Source organism: Diabrotica virgifera, chromosome 6 (assembly GCF_917563875.1).
Source record: "Diabrotica virgifera virgifera chromosome 6, PGI_DIABVI_V3a".
Taxonomy (NCBI): Eukaryota; Metazoa; Arthropoda; class Insecta; order Coleoptera; family Chrysomelidae; genus Diabrotica; species Diabrotica virgifera.
Window position 1 is genome coordinate 167,754,861 of NC_065448.1, and position 18,393 is coordinate 167,773,253.

Sequence of the window (18,393 nt, forward strand, 5' to 3'; positions counted from 1 at the left end):
CCCTCCCAAACTTTTGTGTACGTTCCAATTAAATTATTATTGTGGTACCAATAGTTAGACACAATATTTTTACAACTTTTTTGCCTTTTAGTCTTTTTTCAATTAACCATTTTTTGTCGAGATGCGGCTTCTTTTTTATTATGTTTACATAAAAATTGTATGGGGGTTTCTTTCCTTTAGACCCCCCAAATGTTTGTGTACGTTCCAATTAAACTTTTATTGCAGTACCATTAGTGTACACAGTGTTTTAAAACTTTTTTGCCTCTTAGTATATTTTCATATATAAAAATGTAAATTGTAGATTTTTCGTATTATTACCAGGTCTCTATAATCGTACTTATCCATATACAAATAGGTGGTGGATTTGACAAATATTCAAAATCTCTCGATAAAAACTGGCTTTTCGAGAAAGTACTAAGCGGCAAAAAAGTTTTAAAAGCATTGTGTTTAACTAATAATACTTTAAGAATAATTTAATACGAACATACACAAAAGTTTAGGGGGGTTTAAGGGAACAAAACCCCCATAAAATTTTTATGGGGTGCACAAATTTCACTATAATTTTTTGGTAAGATGTTCCTGACATAAGAATGTCACACGTCTGTTTTCAAAAAACAGACGTGTGACATTCTATGTCTATGACTATTATCTCTAATAGTTTTCGAAATATTGAAAAAAATTGATTTTCATTTTGTAATTTCAAAGGGCTATAACTTTTTTTATGCGCATATTTGTACTAAGGTAAGTTAGGTTCAATCAACATATTTTTGACTCCAGAACCTGTGGTATAATTTATGACCAATCTTTTCGGGACACCCTGTATAATAAACACTACTTCCCTATGATGTGTGTGTGTTCACAAAGAGGGGATGTCATCTACTTCCCTATGGATAACGAATTCTTAAAATAATACACCACTGCACTGAACAGATATCGATACAGATAACAGAACAGAAATCTAACGCATGTTTGTCAAAATGACAGTGACACTTTTTCTATGTTGACTAATTAGTTATTTAAGTAGTTATAATATGTTCGATTTCTTGTTAGAGATAAAAATTTTTAGTAGTTCCAATATGACACAAAATCTAGGCATGGGATAAAAAAGTTTATTTGAATGAAGTGTATTTTTTTGTTCTTCTTAATGGCGGTGCAGGCTCGTTTTTTTTAATATTGTATTTAGTTATTCGCGGTGTGCAAGTACCTGGAGGGGATACGAGAAACGATCGTGCGCGAATAGCGGAGAAATCTTGCAACTTTCTTAAATAATTCATATTGTCATTTGAAATTGTCAAATTGACGTATATTTCATACCTACTGTCATTGAAGAAGAAAAATTATATGTTACTCCACAATACTGATATGATATGCAATTATTATATAAAAGTAAATTTATTAATTGTATTTTGCTTGCAGTACTGCATTTTAACAATTAATTTTTTTTTGCTACATACAATTGTTTACCTGTTAATAACATAACCTCAGTCTTATTTTTCTTTTTATAATTTTTTTGGGCTATGGCCTTGACAATTATCCAGCAACCAGGACCAATATGATTGGCCAATATAATTAAAAGTGCGAAAAAAGTTGCCGAGCTATGAAACCAGGTGTCGCTTTTCCGAACTTGCACGGTACCAATAGAGTAATTTCCACATAGGTACTAATATATTTCTCAAATTGGGCTATGTACCGCTGTACCAGACACCAGGCATTCTTTACTATATTACGAATATGTGTGCCAAATATCTCAACAATATGTTGAAAATTAAAGCCGCAATCTTGGACCGCGTTTTCCGTTTTGATGACGCGCTATTGTAGCCTCTTAATGCTAGTTGTTGATTTAAACTTGAGATATTTTTGCTCCATAACTATTGGTTGAAATGTTTGATCGTTGGTATGTACCTACTATTTGAACCATAATTAGTTCTGCTATGAAGAAAATGGAAAAGTTAATGCTGATGCAGCAAAAGGGAAGGAATATGAAAACCAGTGGCGTACTGAGCATGGTTCCGAGGGTACCGTGGAACCAGGACCCGGGCTCCGCAGGGGCCCGCTTTAACGTGCTTTTTGCTTCTTTTGTTTCTAATTTGTTTGGGACATTTTGAACTACACAAGTACACACTACGAAATGTAACTACTTAATAAATTTTAAGTTTTTTGTAGGTATTTATAAATAAAAACAAAAAATACCTATTCATCCAAAAATTTGAAAACCAAATTTATTAAGTTTAAGTAACACAGAGAACGTTATTTATTGTAAGGTTCCTTCATCTTACCTGCTAAACAAAGCCCTTGTCTCAACACTTGTTTAAAGAGTAACCGCCGTTGCCTGCCTAAACACGTGCTAACACAAACACTTTTGTATTATTTATATTAGCACGAAGTTGTAAAACTGCAAAGTTGCAAATTCGGAAACAGATATTCAATGGCAAGTTTCATACCGTCATAAAAATAATCACTAGATGCTCGATACTCCTTTTGTTTGTATAGCACCCTCATAACACTGCATAAATATAGATAATTATAGTGGTATTTAAGTTAAGGATAATAAGGATAAAATATAGACACTAATTTATTTTTAAGAAAATCTCGTCGTTTGATTGATATCAACCTCACCGGTCCAAGGTTTTTTTTGGTATTTGTTTATTTAAGGGTTTTATCTCCCTAGAGATTTGTATGTAATTATTTAACTTATTAATAAATGTATCATAATATGCAATTTAAAAATCTATTTTGTTGATATAAATTTCATTCCAATGTTCATTTTTTAAAAGCTGTAGTAGTTTTTCGATATTGGTTTTTAATTATTATCACTGGAGATTTAGATGGCTGGCGTAAAGTGATCGGTCATGTAAGTATGAAAAACGATAGGATTACTATTAATTTACTGCTTTAATAGTCCATTCACTCACGGTAAAATATTGCAAATCCTTCAAACCAAAAAAATTTAAAGAACGGCTTGGAAAGACATGAAATTTGGCATACACATAGCTAATAATGTCAAAGAAAAAACGAGATATTGTGTCGCTGTGTGCTTTTGTCCAGGGGATGATTTTCGCCCCTTCTCGGGGTGAAAAAATATACGTTCAAAATAATTCCTGAATTGGATGAACTAACTAATTCTAAGCAACTTTTTTCTATATTGTTTTTTCACTAAGTCAATACTTTTCGAGTTAATTGCGAGTGCAAATGTTTAGTTTTCTACAAAAAACCACATTTTCAGGCGCTTTTTCGCAAATAATTCAAGAAGTATTTTATTAAAAAAATACCATTAACAAAAATATAGCTGATAAAAAGTGAAAAAAATGGAGTATATATAAAGTCTGTGGACCCGTATATAGCAGCAGTGTTATAGATAATAAAAAGTAAGTTCTACCAAATAACCAAAAAATCAAGCAATTTTCACGGGAAGACTGATTTCAATTTTTTTTTAATTATTTTAGAAAATCTTTGTTTTTCTTTTTTAAAAAAATTTCTAACATAAAAAGTAAGTAAGTTGCGATCAAAATAATGTTGGTCGAAAAATTGAAAAATGCGAAATGAAATTAATTGTTACCGCTTCACAAATTACTTAACATGTATTTTTTATAAGATCTGTAAGATTCATTGGTTCATAGTTCTTATTTTTGAAAAGGCTGTAGTTAAATGGGCTAAACGAGTCACTAATCACGAGTGTATACAAATTTTGAATAGCCATATCTTAACCAATTTTTGTCTTCAGGAAAACAAAAAGTCCAAAATATTTACAATAGCAAATTTTTTTACTACTTAAGATTTTTGGTATTATCACCAATAATTTTTAACTTATTTAAAAAAAATTTTCATAATTAAAAACAATTTTTACTCAACCATTTTTTTCAAAAATGAGAACTTTGAATCGATAAAACTTACAGATGATATAAACAATACATAGGTAAGTCAAGTAACTTGTGAAGCGGTAACGATTAGTTTCATTTAAGATGCTAATTGGGTGGTGATTTTTACGATTTTTTTTTACCAAGAAAAGGGACCAACTTTGTTTTGAGCGTACCTTGTTTACTTTTGATGCTGGAAACTTTTAAAGAAAAACAGAAATTCAGCTTTTTTAAACACTTTAAAAAGGTGTGATGAGTTAAAATATTCGATTTGGAACAAGAACGATTTGGAATAAGAACCTACTTTTCATTACCTACGACTCTGCTCCTACTGGGTCTACAGTGGACTTTTTGAGTTATTTCCGAAAAACCCTCTAGAAACGTAGTTTTTTTTGTTGAAAAATGAACATATTCACTCGCAAATAACTCAAAAAGTATTGACTTAGTGAAAACAATCTATGAAACTAAAGTAGCTTAGAATTAGTTAGTTTATCATTTCCGGACTTATCTTGAACGCGTGTTTTTCACCCCCCGAGAAGGGAAGAAACTCACCTCTCGGACAAAATCACACATCGGCACAATATCACCTTTTTTCTTTGACATGTTAGCTATGTTTATGCCAAATTTCATGTCAATCCAAACGGTTCTTTAAAATTTGGAGCAACAGCCGTGAGTAAAATGAACTATAAATTAGCTTGAGTTTTTATAAAAAATGTTTGATACATTTTATGATAAATGATGATTTATATTCAATGTTTATTAAAAACTTTTGATATACAATGCGTGGTTTTATTGGGCAGGCGGGCCCGCATCCCAACTGGAACCAGGGCCCGCTGAACTGTCAGTACGCCACTGATGAAAACAAGTTAGCTAAAGTAATTCAGAGCATTGAATTATTCTACAGTAGACTCCCTCTATAACGAGAACTGAAATGGCAGACTAATTACCTCGCTATAAGCTGATTTTGTTATATCAGACAACAATAATCTTGTGTGCACATGAATATGTAGTTTTTTAAGACATTTACTTTCTATAGTGAAGCCATTCTGAGCAATATAAGATGCTAATTATTGTTTGAATAGCGCTTTTGACAGTGTTGGTGGATAAACAGGACGAAGTTGGCAGGCAATGGAGTTTATTACATCACTGGCCTTGATAAGCACACAGATTTTAGGTATTTCTGTATATAGGCAGCTGGGATATTTATTTATAGCCGCGCTAAAAACAGGTAAAGAAACATGTTCTTCGATCTCATTTTCCCTTGTTATAACCAAAAATGCCTTGTTATAGACTAGAGGGTTATAGTCTAATAGGAATTTTATGGGACACCTAATGTACCCCGTTATAAGTGAAACCTCGTAATACCCGTATTTGTTACAGAGAGTAACATTTGTATTAGCATGCTTAGAAATAGTCATAGTTAACTTTTCTGGTAAAAGAGAATGCTTACTTTCCATCAACCTTTAGGATCCCAATCCAGCACAGTTCGGGAGCTCTGTGGTCTACGGCATGTGTATCCCAGCCTTCTTCATTTTCTTTGCATCCCGCATTTCCGCAGTCTGTGCAGTTTCCATCTGCTATCCCAATCCTTTCTAGGTAGGCCATGAAGGAGCCATGGCCTGTTAGGAACTGGGTGAAGAAGTAGTTAGGGTCCCTGTCGCCACCTGTACACCAATGCCCAGGTCAGTCTCTAAACTCTCATTATACTGAACATTCCAAAGCAGTAGCGCCAGAAGGCGCCCTGCGGCACTCCCGCCGTGGTCCTCATAGAGTTACCCCTCGCAATATTTATACACCTATGTGTGAAGTAGTTCCTGACTAAGTTCTGCAGATAGGGGGATATTCCCAATTCACCCAGTAGTCTAACAATAATTTTCAAGCGAGCACTATGAAAAGCATTTCTTATATCGAGGAAGAAAGCCACCATCCATCTGCTTCTACATGGATATCTCCTCTTGATCCTTCTGATGGCGTCTACCGCAGATTTTCCTTTTCTGAACCCATATTGGCGGTCGGATATGCCACCTTTCTCTATTATCTCCTTCTCCAGCCTTGTCTTCACGAGGATCTCGAAGATCTTGCCTTAGTCCCAGTTTATAGTGAAGCGCTGAGCGTCGAGGATAGCGATAACGGTAAGAGGCGTGTAGATAGAGGTGCCCAAGTTGAAACTAAGCAGTAAATACACATTTAAGTAATTTACGAAGTTGTAACTACGCGTTTGTTCACATAGAGATGAATCTCTAGGTTAACCTCTACGCTATCCTCTATGCTCACCTCTTTACTATAAACTTAGCCTTTGATCTATGCCTAACAGGGCCTATGCCTAACAGGCATATAGGTCTTTACGCCCCAGGCTTGCCCCAGAAGATGCTTTAGTTCTATATCAAACTGTACAGGGAATATCTTATTTGTTAGTGGTGATCAAAGGACCTTGCTGGATGCTGGTTTATATATTCATACAAAATATTGTAAAATATTGGAACACAGTACTCAGCATTGAAATTCACAAATGGTTGATCAAAGTTTTAAAAATATGTTATTTAACCTTGCATAATCTGCATGTTTTTCTGTTTGAAAGTGATATTTTTCGTATTATTTATATTTAGGTGTTTTTTTAAATTCGCAGCTAATTTGTTCATAATGATTAATAAAGGTTATTAGTCCCATTTTAAAGATAAAGACTAAAGATTATTATACAATAGAAAATCAATTAGAGTACAATAAAAAATGTGAATTCTTTGGGAACAATATATTTTTAAATTGTTTAAATCAATTACATTGTTTATTTATTAATGATATTATTAAAACGTAGCATATTTGTTGTAATGTAGGTATGCAAAAATAATCAAGAACTTTCAAGATTCCAGAACTCAGCACTCAAGAACTTCTAACAATCGAGAGCTGAAAACCATATTCGTTTTAAAGTTGATAAAAATAAATACTGTTTTACATTCATCAATTCTTGATTTGATATTCTGCTTCCTTATGTGCATCATCCTTTAAGGACATTGGCGATCATCATGGCCCATTTAACTCTGTCTGCAGCGGGTCTGAAGAACTCTATTGTGGTTTTTCCACTCCACTGCTTTAAAATTTTCAACCAGGACGTGTGTAGTCTCCCCGGTCCTCTATTTCCTTCAACTTTCCCTTGTATAACTAATCGCATTAACTCATATTTTTCATTTCTTGGTAGTGACCAAAGTAGCTCCTTAGATCTTAGTAGCTCATTTTTCTTTCCTTCCTCGTGTCCACTATTTTTTTTTATCTTTCTTGATATTTCCATCATCATCTTGGTGCTACAGCCCTTAGAGGGCCTCGACCTTCTCAAGCTTTCTACGCCATTCTGTTTTGTCTCTTGCTTGCATTTTCCAGTTGCCGACTCCGATATTCTCGACATCTTGTGTTACCCCATCGATCCACCTCAGTTTTGGTCTACACCGCCTTCTCATTCCCACGGGTTACGCTGTTAGTGTTGTTACGTGTTGTGTCCATGGTATTTTCCATATTCTTCGATAACATCACATCTCAAAGCTGTCAAGTCTTTTTTCAGTTGCGTCCGTAATTGTCCAGGCTTCAACTCCATATAAAAGGACAGAGAATACATAATATATCTCAGTACTCTAGTTCTAATTTCAATTGCCAGTTTTCCATTGCATAATACTGATTGATTTGAATAATGTTTATATTCAGTAATGACTCTCATACTGACTGAAATATGTTTACAGAAATGTAACCGTTAGTATTCAAATTGATGGTTTAAGTTCTCGAGACATCTCAACAACTTTCAGGAATCGAATATTGTCGAGTATTGATATTCGAGAACCCCATCACTACTAATTTATAAATAGCATTTTTGGTCCTTATTTGTGAAATTTGTTTATCCATTAGTCCTCATGTCATGACCCTTGTTTACACATTGAAATCAATCTTGAATAAATAATAAATATAGTCCATGTGGTGAGACCGCTCCCGTATGAAAAAATTTCTGATTCGGTTTCTTTGTGGATTCCTATTCAAAAATGTCCTCTTTAAACAAATCTGAAGGGTGCCGGGCGAAATTTTTGGGCAGAAATTGTATAAACAATTTTTTTAAACAAATACAAAAGATCGCCTTTTTTGATCAGAAAAATAATTTTTTAGGTTTTTTTGTGTTATTATAAATAAGAAAGGTATCTTGTGATTTTTCTCAAAAATTTATAGTTTTCGAGTTATATGCGATTTAAAATCTAAAAAATGCGAAAATACGGATTTTAAGGCTTAAAAACTCATATTTAAATTACTATTCTTGAGGTTCCAAGTATTTAAATTGTAGTTTAAACATTCATTTTCAAGATTATGAAGAGTGATCGTGTGATCGAGTCTAACCTTAATTTAGACCGCCGTTTTTAATTGTTAAATATACGTGTCCATCCGATTTTTTTGCCGGTGCAGCGCGCTCTATTTCAAAAATCTCCTATTTTCCTCTGAAAAACATATTTTTTAGATTATTTGGGATATTCTAAATAAAATAGGTTTTTTGTTATTTTTCGAAAAAGTTAATAGTTTTAAAGTTATAAGCGATTTGAAATCCGAAAATCGCATTTTCGGATTTTAAATCGCTTATAACTTTAAAACTATTAACTTTTGAAAGTGGCAACAAACCTATTTTATTTAGAATGTCCCAAAGAATCTAAAAAATATATTTTTTATGAGGTTTTTGAAATAGAGCGCGCCGCACCGGCAAAAAAATCGGATGGACACGCATAATTAACAATTAAATAACAACGGTGTAAATTGAAGTTAGACCCGATCAGTCTTCAGAATCTTGAAAATGAATGTTTATACTAGAATTTAAGTATTTGGCAAGCTCAAAAATACTAATTTAAATATGCGTTTTTAAGCCTTGAAAATGCGTATTTTCGCATTTTTCAGATTTTAAATCGCTGATAACTCGAAAACTATCAATTTTTGAGAAGAATCACAAGATACCTTTCTTATTAATTTAGGTATAATAACACAAAAAACCTAAAAAATTATTTTTCGGGTCAAAAAAAGGTGATCTTTTGTATTTGTTTAAAAAAATTCTGCCCAAAAATTTCGGCCGGCACCCTTCATATTTGCTTAAAGGGAACATTTTTGAATAGGAATCCACAAAGAAACCGAATCAGAAATTTTATCAGACGGGAGCGGTCTCACCACATGGGCTAATAAGATATTTCGAAAAAGACAAACATGTTTTATTTAGTCTGTGCAAATTACGTTTCCTAGTTTATATAATAGATATAATTGACAAAATTTAATCATGCTTATACCACTTAAACAACAAGATAAAATTACAGTATCATCATCGTTCAATGTCGAACATAGTCTTCTAAGCCTAAGCTAATTTCTATTTTTTATGGTACATTGGTTTCCGGATTTACCCCTGTTGAGCTGCCCCCCCCCTGGAAGAGATTAAATAAAAAAGAGCTCTTAATTAAGAGCTATTTATGAGCTTTCGTATCCCTCAGATTAAAAATTTTGAGCACGTTAAACTGGACAGGAATAGAATATTTTTTCTGGGGGGCGGGGGCTGAGTCAACGTTGAATCAGCCCACTACTTAAAAATAGAGATATTGAATAGTAGTTCAGAGAAATAAGGAAAAAAAAATATCCTATTTGTGACACAACCCCCTCCAGGCCGAAACCAAATTTTTTGAGTAGTATGTATGGACATCTATAGGGTGTCCCAAAAGTAGTGGAACGGTCGAATATTTCGCGACCTAAACATCGGATCGAAAAACTGAAAAATACGTTTTCAATCATTTTCAAAAATCTATCCAATGACACCAAACACCAACACCCACTATACCCCCTGGAGGTGGGGTGGGGGGTAACTTTAAAATCTCAAATGGAAACCCCTAGTTTTTCTTGCAGATTTGGATTCGTTACGTAAAAGTAAGCAACTTTTATTCAATACTTTTTTCGAACTCTGGATAGATGGCGCTATAATTGAGAAAAACGATTTATCCTGATAACATAGGTAAATTATAGAAACGATCTAATATCTCGAGAAATACACTTCCAAATGAGAAACCAAAAAACAGGTTTTTAATATTTTTCGAAAACCTATCGATAAACACCATAAATGACTCTCCATCCCACCCCCTGGAGAGGGGGTGGGGGTAAATTTAAAATCTTAAATAGCAACCCCCACTTTTTATTGCAGATTCGAATTCGTCATGAAAAATTAAGCAACATTTATTCGAAACATTTTTTAAAATTGCTGATAGATGGCGCTAATAAATCGTATTTCTCCAATTAAAGCGCCATCTATCAACAATTCTAAAAAATGTGTCGAATAAATGTTGCTTAATTTTTTATGACGAGTCTGAATCTGTAATAAAAAGTGGGGTTGCTATTTAAGATTTTAAAGTTACCCCCCACCCCACCTCCAGGGGGTGGGTTGGAGGGTCATGTTTAGTGTTATTCGATAGGTTTTCGAAAAGTATTAAAAACCTTTTTTTTGGTTTCTCATTTGGAAGTGTATTTCTCGAGATATTAGACCGTTTCTATAATTTACCTATGGTATCAGGATAAATGGTTTTTCTCAATTATAGCGCCATCTATCCACAGTTCGAAAAAATGTCTTGAATAAAAGTTGCTTACTTTTACGTAACGAATCCAAATCTGCAAGAAAAACTAGGGGTTTCCATTTGAGATTTTAAAGTTACCCTCCACCCCACCTCCAGGGGGTGTAGTGGGGGTTGGTGTTTGGTGTCATTGGAAAGATTTTTAAAAATGATTGAACACGTATTTTTCAGTTTTTCGATCCGATGTTTAGTTCGCGAAATATTCGACCGTTCCACTACTTTTGGGACACCCTGTATAATAATAACCTATATGTTTCCTGCAGCCGATTTTGGTGATATACATAGTTATAAACAAATGAAGATCAAAAAACGGTAAATTTTCGCTTTTTTCGTCTATTACCAAAAAGTTAAGAATTTTAAACAAATTTGAGAGTAAGAAACTCATAAATCGTATAAAAAAACTTCAACATGGCGTTCGTTGAATATGTTTATCCTTATTGGTTGCTTAGAAAATTGCAAAATAAATCATAAATTTTGAATTTTTATAAATATTCATAACGTATATAAAAATTAACTTAGAACCTTCTTATTACACGGAATGCTGAGACTTCTGGTGCTTAAATCATACCCTAAATTTTAAAGCAATTGGTCAAATAGTTTAAAAGTTATATAATTTGTTTATCCCAAATTAATTTTTTTGCAACACTATAAGTCAGAAAATGATGAAGTTACACTAATACTTTGGATAGTTTATGAAAGAAGAAGATTTACACTATTAATTTTATTTAAAAAAATGACAAGAAATAATTATAAATATTGCAAAATTATTTTGCAAGAACATGTGAATTAAAAAAGGGGAGGGGGCTAACTTCGTCCCTAATTGTCCTAGGACAATTGTTTTTCTTTCTAAATGTGTATAAAAATTCAGTATTTCTAAATATGAAAAAATAATTTTTCTAGGGGTAACGGTTAAAAAGTTATTCTAATTGTTTATAAGTAAGCAAAAAATCGACATGTTTTTGCAAAATAAGTTTACACTGTTTAAAATTACTTTTTGTCATTTTTGTCTAATAAAGTTTGTACAATAAATATATTATACACGGCTCACTAAAATAATTAGTTACGCCCCTGTACTACTGATTACTTAAAATTCAAGTAGTATTTATGTAACCTTTCTGGAAACTCCAGGTTATTGTTGAGACTCGCATTTGAACCCCTCGCCGGGGCAGATCGTCAAAAGCTTCCTAACGAGAATCATCTCTAATCTATCGACGCTCCCGCTATTCGTAAAAAGGCCGCATTTTACCGGCTTTTTTTTGCTATCGTTTTATACCGCTCAGATAATTCAATCTGCTCAGTATTATCGACGATGATTTATTTAGCGTATTAGTGAGTGCCTTACAAATGAACCAAATGGATTATGGAATTCAATCAGAGCTCTGATGTGACACGTCATCAAGGAATAAAACTGTAAGTACTCTACATGTATGTGAACATAACTTATTAGTCGTGATACTGTATGCATTTTGAACCATATACCTCTCGTAGCAAATATTCTTTGTGCCATTTATGCAGATAATACTTTAAATTACATATGAAAAATCGTTATCTACTCTTAACCAGCTTACCTATGGGAATATACTCTATAACCGTACAATAAGTATAGGTTACTATTGTTAAGGATACTTTACGTATTGCCTAAACATTTCTGTTCCATCGAGCCGTATCATATTAATTATTTATTAATTAAATCCTCAAGGTCCTTCGTATTTGCATATTTTGATAATCTCTATTCTGAGAATAACGGTTTTTCATTTATAGTGTCTTTCTGTTGCATTTGGAAATTTCCAAGCCACGCCGCCCCGGCACAAAAATAAAATATTCCTCTCTTTCTGCACTCAAATTCTCAGTATTTAACCCAGCACGTCTCTACAATAGCTGGTAGGTTGTTAAGCCCGGTCTACACGTGCAATTTCAGAAACTACTTGCTTTGTTCAAATAAAGGAGTCGTTTTGTTTGTATGAAAAAATATTTGCATATATTACATTATTTTATTTTCGTAAATATATTTTTCTGTTTATAGTATACAAAAAGTGTACTCATTTCTTGGCTGATAGTACGGGTGTTATAATTTTAACATTGTTTGTTCAACCTTTTGATTTAAATTAAATTTATAATTTTGAATCCGATTAAGCCTGGTTCACAGGTTACAAAAATTATTAAAAATAATTTTGTTTTCTTGCATAAATTGTAAGTTTTTGCTACATTTAGCTTCGCTTAAGCTCATTTTACACTTCTAGAAAACTATAGAAAATAAATAATTGTTTTTTCCTTCAATTTAATTAATTTAAATACTTGTTAAGGGTGTCTCACACTTGCTGAAAAATACCCATTTTGGAAAATTGCATATATTTTGAAATTTTATAGTTTTGCATTTCATATACTAATCTGCGCTCATACAGGGTGATACTATTAAGCCAATCTCACACTATTAAACGTGTAATATATAATATATTGTACATATTCTCTCATTTTCGCATCGATTTATAGGTTTAGACATTTGCAAATAATCTATCTAATCTCACATTCTCGCAACATGGCTGACCGATCAAAATATAACCGACAGAGGCTCACCGCAAAACTTGATATAACCAAGTTGGCTGATTCGGTTCCCACAACTCTTAATTCTCTAAACAAATATAAAATTCGTGAAATAATTTCACAACTCAAACATTCTTACGGACTTTTCCGCGATGCTCAAAATGTGCTGGAGACGATCCCCGAGGAACCTACCCCCTCTACTGATTCCTCTGTGGTTTTTGATAAATATTTGGATACAATTTCTCTATTGGAAGAAAGGTTAGAGGTCATTGAAAGTTCTAATGTGACTGCTACCCCCTCCCTCCAATTTGACCCTAATTCTTCTCTAACCTCACAGTCTATGGCTAGGCAACGAACAGTAAACCTCCCTCGTATTCAGTTAAAACCATTTAGTGGCTTAGTTACTGAATACAATTCATTCATTGAGACCTTTGATACAATAATAGGATCTGATACTACATTAAGTGATCTGGAAAAACTCATTTACCTCAAAAGTTTTCTAACTTCCGAGCCTTTGACGCTTCTCGAGCATATCCCACTCACAGGTGACAATTACAAAATAGCCCGGGATAACCTGACACAAAGGTACGCCAACTCTAAATCGCTTATCAAAACTCTCATCTCTCAAATTCTTGATGCGCCTCCTATTTCTGGAAACGCAAATCACTCACAATTAAGAAATTTTCATACGGTCATGTCAAATAATTTCAAGGCCCTATTGAACTTGAATAGGCCCCCTTCAGATCTCTTGCATTTACTTCTCATACATATCGCTACTCAGAAACTCGACGCACCTACCATTAGGGCTCTTGAGTTCCAATCCGGTGGTAGCCAAGCTACCCCTGATTTTGTCCATTTTCTAGGGGAAATCGAGACACGCGTTGTTCATCTTGAGAATATTCAATCTCAATCAAAACCAAAATCGACTACTACTTCCAGACACTCTTTACACCTAGCCTCAGACACTTCTACCAGTAACCTTTCGCCTCGCTTAGGTCCTAAGAAATGTTCCTATTGCAACGACTCTCACTCGATCTACTCTTGTCCTCAGTTCAAGCAGTTGAATTCTAAAGAACGTTTTAGTTTTGTCAAACAAAATAAATTTTGTATTAATTGTCTTGGGTCTCACATGCTCGATCAGTGTAAATCCAAATTCTCTTGCATAGTTTGTAAATCTCGTCATCACACGTTGCTCCATTTCGACAAAACGGGTCATAGTAACCCTTCCGCGGCTGTTGGCCAACACAACTCAAATAATCATAATAAAACCGCTATCTCAAATAACTCCCATACACAGGGTAATTCACAACAGGGGCCCTCACATGTTAGAGCTCCTGAAACGGAAGTTAATCTTCAAAATTCGACTCCACATTCAATGGCTCTATCTGCAGCCTCGCTTGATAATCATTTGGTGTTATTAAGCACACTCCAGGTCTATCTTGTCGCTCCTAGCGGCAAGAGGGTCTTCGCAAAGGCACTTTTAGACTCGGCCTCACAGGTTTCATTTATTAGTGCTGACCTCGTAAAGGAACTGTCACTCACCACTAGAGATGGAAAATTACGGATCAATGGAATTAACTCCACCTCATCCTCGTCTCAATCTATTGTAGATACAACAATTTTCGCTGTCGCTAACGACGTTCCTTTTGACATCTCGTGCTCTGTACTCCCAAAGATAACAAATCCGCTTCCTCAAATTTCTATTTCGGCGAGCAAACTAAACATACCCTCAGAGATACCATTAGGTGATCCGATGTTCCATGTAACATCCCCAATTGGTATCCTGCTCGGTGCAGACCTGTATAACGATATCATTCAACCTGAAATAATTCGTTTGGGAAAAGGTCTTCCCGTTCTTCAACGCACTCTACTCGGGTACACGATATCAGGGTCAGTTCCAGACTTTGCTCTTAAGTCGAAAAATACTAAAAAGGCTTTGGAATTTTATTCAAACTCTCTCGTTACTTGTTGTTCTCATAACACTCCTTCCGCCGTAAATGAGCCGGTGGTGTCCAACGAGGAACTATCCGATCATTTACAAAAATTCTGGGAGCTGGAAGAAGCCGCTCCTCAGAACACCGATCTCATTAATGATCACCCCGCTGAAATTAATTTTGTAAAACATGTTAATGTTCTCCCCAATGGACGATATGAGTCCACACTCAATCTCAAACTCCCTATCGAAGATATAGACATGGGAAATTCGTTTCTCTCGGCAAAAAGACGTTTTCTCAGTCTCGAGAAACGTTTTCAACTCAACCCTGATTTATTGGAAAAATATCAGGACATTATATCGGAATATCTCAATAACGGACAAATAATTCAAGTGCCGTTAAAAATGCTAAATGACTCAGGTAAACCTAATTACTTTCTCCCTCACTTTCCCGTTTTCAAATCCAACTCTACTACTTCCACTCGTATAGTTTTCGATCCAAACAATAAATCGTCTACGGGAATCTCCCTCAGTGACGTCATAGACAAAGGTTATGTCGTCCAACATGAACTTTTTGACATTCTCGCTAAGTTTCGTCAGTTTAAATTCGCACTAGTAGGCGACATCAAGGCTATGTTCCTACAAATCGCCATTTGTCCCACTGAAACATTTCTGTTAAATTTTCTCTTTAGGGACAATATTCAGCAGCCTTTACGGTGCTATCAATTTCAAAGATTACCCTTCGGGCTCCCAAGTAGCCCATTTATCGCTCAAAGAGTTATCAAGCACATCGCTGACAACAACAAACATACCCACGAACTTGCTACTAGTGTTCTGCAAGAATCTATCTATATGGATGACCTGATCAGCGGTGCTGACAGTCTTCATGAATTAAGTTGTCTTTTCGAACAATTAACTTCTTTGCTAGAAACCCATGGTTTCCTCCTCCACAAGTGGAACTGCAGTTCTTCAGAATTTCTGTCTCAACACAATTTAAATCCCGTCTCTGAAGTCAGTCTTAACTTCACGGGATCTGATAAAGTCTTAGGCATATTCTGGGATTCAGAACGCGACCACTTTTCGTTTAAAACTCCTATCTTCAAATTGGCTAATGTTGTTACTAAACGTACTATTCTCTCCTACATTGCTACTTTGTATGACCCGCTAGGATGGTTATCCCCTGTCCTTGTGAACGCTAAGCTCTTGATACAGGAAATATGGTCCCAGAAATTGGACTGGGATCAACCCATTGACTCACCCATCATTATGAAAAATTGGCAAAACCTCTTATCGACATTCAAAACTATAGAAGAGGTCAAGGTACCTCGATGCTTACTTTTACAAAAGAAAGTTGTTGATGTTCAATTAATTATTTTCACCGACGCATCGGAAAAAATATACAGCACTTGTGTGTATCTCAAAGCGACATACTCAGACTTTTCTGTATCGTCGCGGCTTATCGCTTCTAAAAACAAAATTTCTCCGCTAAAAAATAAACTCACCATCCCCAAATTGGAACTTTGTGGAATAGTGTTGGGAGTCACTCTGGCTCATAGACTTTTTCACATCTTCAAGAAAAATTTGAGTATATCTTCATCTCATCTCTTTGCTGACTCTACAATTGCCTTGTCTTGGATACTTTCTAAAAAACACATTTGGAACATTTTTGTACAAAACAGAATTCAAAAGGTCAATTCCTTGTTGGAAACTTTTCCTTGTGAATTCCATTTCGTCAGAAGTCACGAAAACATCGCTGACCCCGCTTCCAGAGGGATAAATGTCTTTGATAATCCCCAGACCACCGAAGACTGGTTATGCGGACCTAGCTTTATTAGAGACAATCCCATCGATTTTTCTCTTCATCAAATTCCTCATTTTCAGGATGATCTTCCTGAATTAAGGAAGTTAGTTGTCTCAAACATAGCAACAAATCACGAACTCAACGACACCTTTGAAAATCTATTCGCTAAATCTTCTTCTTTTCGTAAAATTCAAAGAATTGTCGCTTATCTTTTTAGATTCATCAGTAATATTAAAAAGAAAATAAATAACTCTCCACGAGATACGGATATATTGACGCCACCCGAAATGGAGATCGCTGATCACGCGATCATCAGGTATATCCAAAGTATCTACTTTAAAAAAGAGATTCTTGAATTGAAAAATGCTAAACTCGTGACCAATAAAGCCATTCGTAAACTCAACCCCTTCCTACAACATAATGATGGGCTGATTCGTGTGGGAGGACGTCTCCGACACGCCCCCATATCGTATAATCAAAAACACCCCATTCTACTTCCTTCTAAATGTCGAGTTGTAGAACTAATCTTGACTCAAGCTCATCATAAGTTATTACATTCAGGCGCGCAAACAGTACTTTCGTATGTCAAAATGAAGTACTGGCCAATTGACGGATTAAGACAGATTAAACGCTTAATTCGTAAGTGTGTAAACTGTTTCCGATTCATGACACCCAATTCTGTTCAACAGATGGCAGATATGCATCCCGATCGTGTACTCCCCACTAGACCCTTCCAAGTCGTCTCAGTGGACTATGGGGGGTTCTTCTTAATTAAGTCCTCACATTTGAGGAAGGCACCGCTTTACAAAGCATACGTAGCCTATTTCATTTGCATGAGCACTAAATGTGTTCATATCGAACTCGTCACAGGATTAAGCACAGAAGCCTATATTCTTACTCTGAAAAGGTTTATTGCCAGAAGATCCACGCCCAGTATTATTTGGAGCGACAATGCCACAAATTTCCATGGGGCAAAAAATGAAATGCGCGAATTCTATGATTTTTTCTTAAATCAAAATAATTCGGAACAGATTAAGGAATTCTGTACTCAAAACTCCATAACTTTCAAGATGGGTGTTCCCCGCAACCCCCATCAATTCGGCCTCCATGAGGTAGGAATAAAGAGTGTGAAGTATCACCTCTATCGAATTATAGGAAATTCCCACTTCACCTTTGAAGTGTTTAACACAGTATTATGCCAAATCGAGGCTATTCTAAATTCGAGACCCATCACTAGGATGTCGTCTGACGCCAATGACTTCGCTTTCCTATCTCCAGCTCACTTCTTAGTTCAAAGAAGTTTAACCGCGCCCCCTGAACCAAGTGTTTCAGAGATACCTGAAAATAGGTTGAATCTTTTTCAGCGTATTAGTAAAATTCAACAGCAATTTTGGAAATTGTGGAAAAAAGACTATCTTTGCCTCCTGCAGCAAAGAAATAAATGGACCGACCCTACTGACCCTGTCAAGATCGGGGATTTGGTTCTGTTGAAGGAGGATGGTACTCCTCCACTCTTATGGCCAACTGCCAGGGTAATAGATGTATTGCCTGGTAAGGATGGTCTAGTTCGTACTGTCAAGATTCACACTACTCACGGTGATTTTCTTCGTGGTATTACGAAAATCGCTGTGATTCCCCTGGAAGATTAAAATC

The 18,393-nt window shown here is 35.1% G+C and overlaps 1 protein-coding gene across 2 annotated transcripts in view; it reads left to right on the forward strand.

Moving 5' to 3' along the window:
• Nucleotides 1-18,393, forward strand: part of LOC114331569 (leucine-rich repeat-containing protein 58) — a 95,814-nt gene that overhangs the window by 14,501 nt on the left and 62,920 nt on the right. The window lies entirely within an intron of this gene.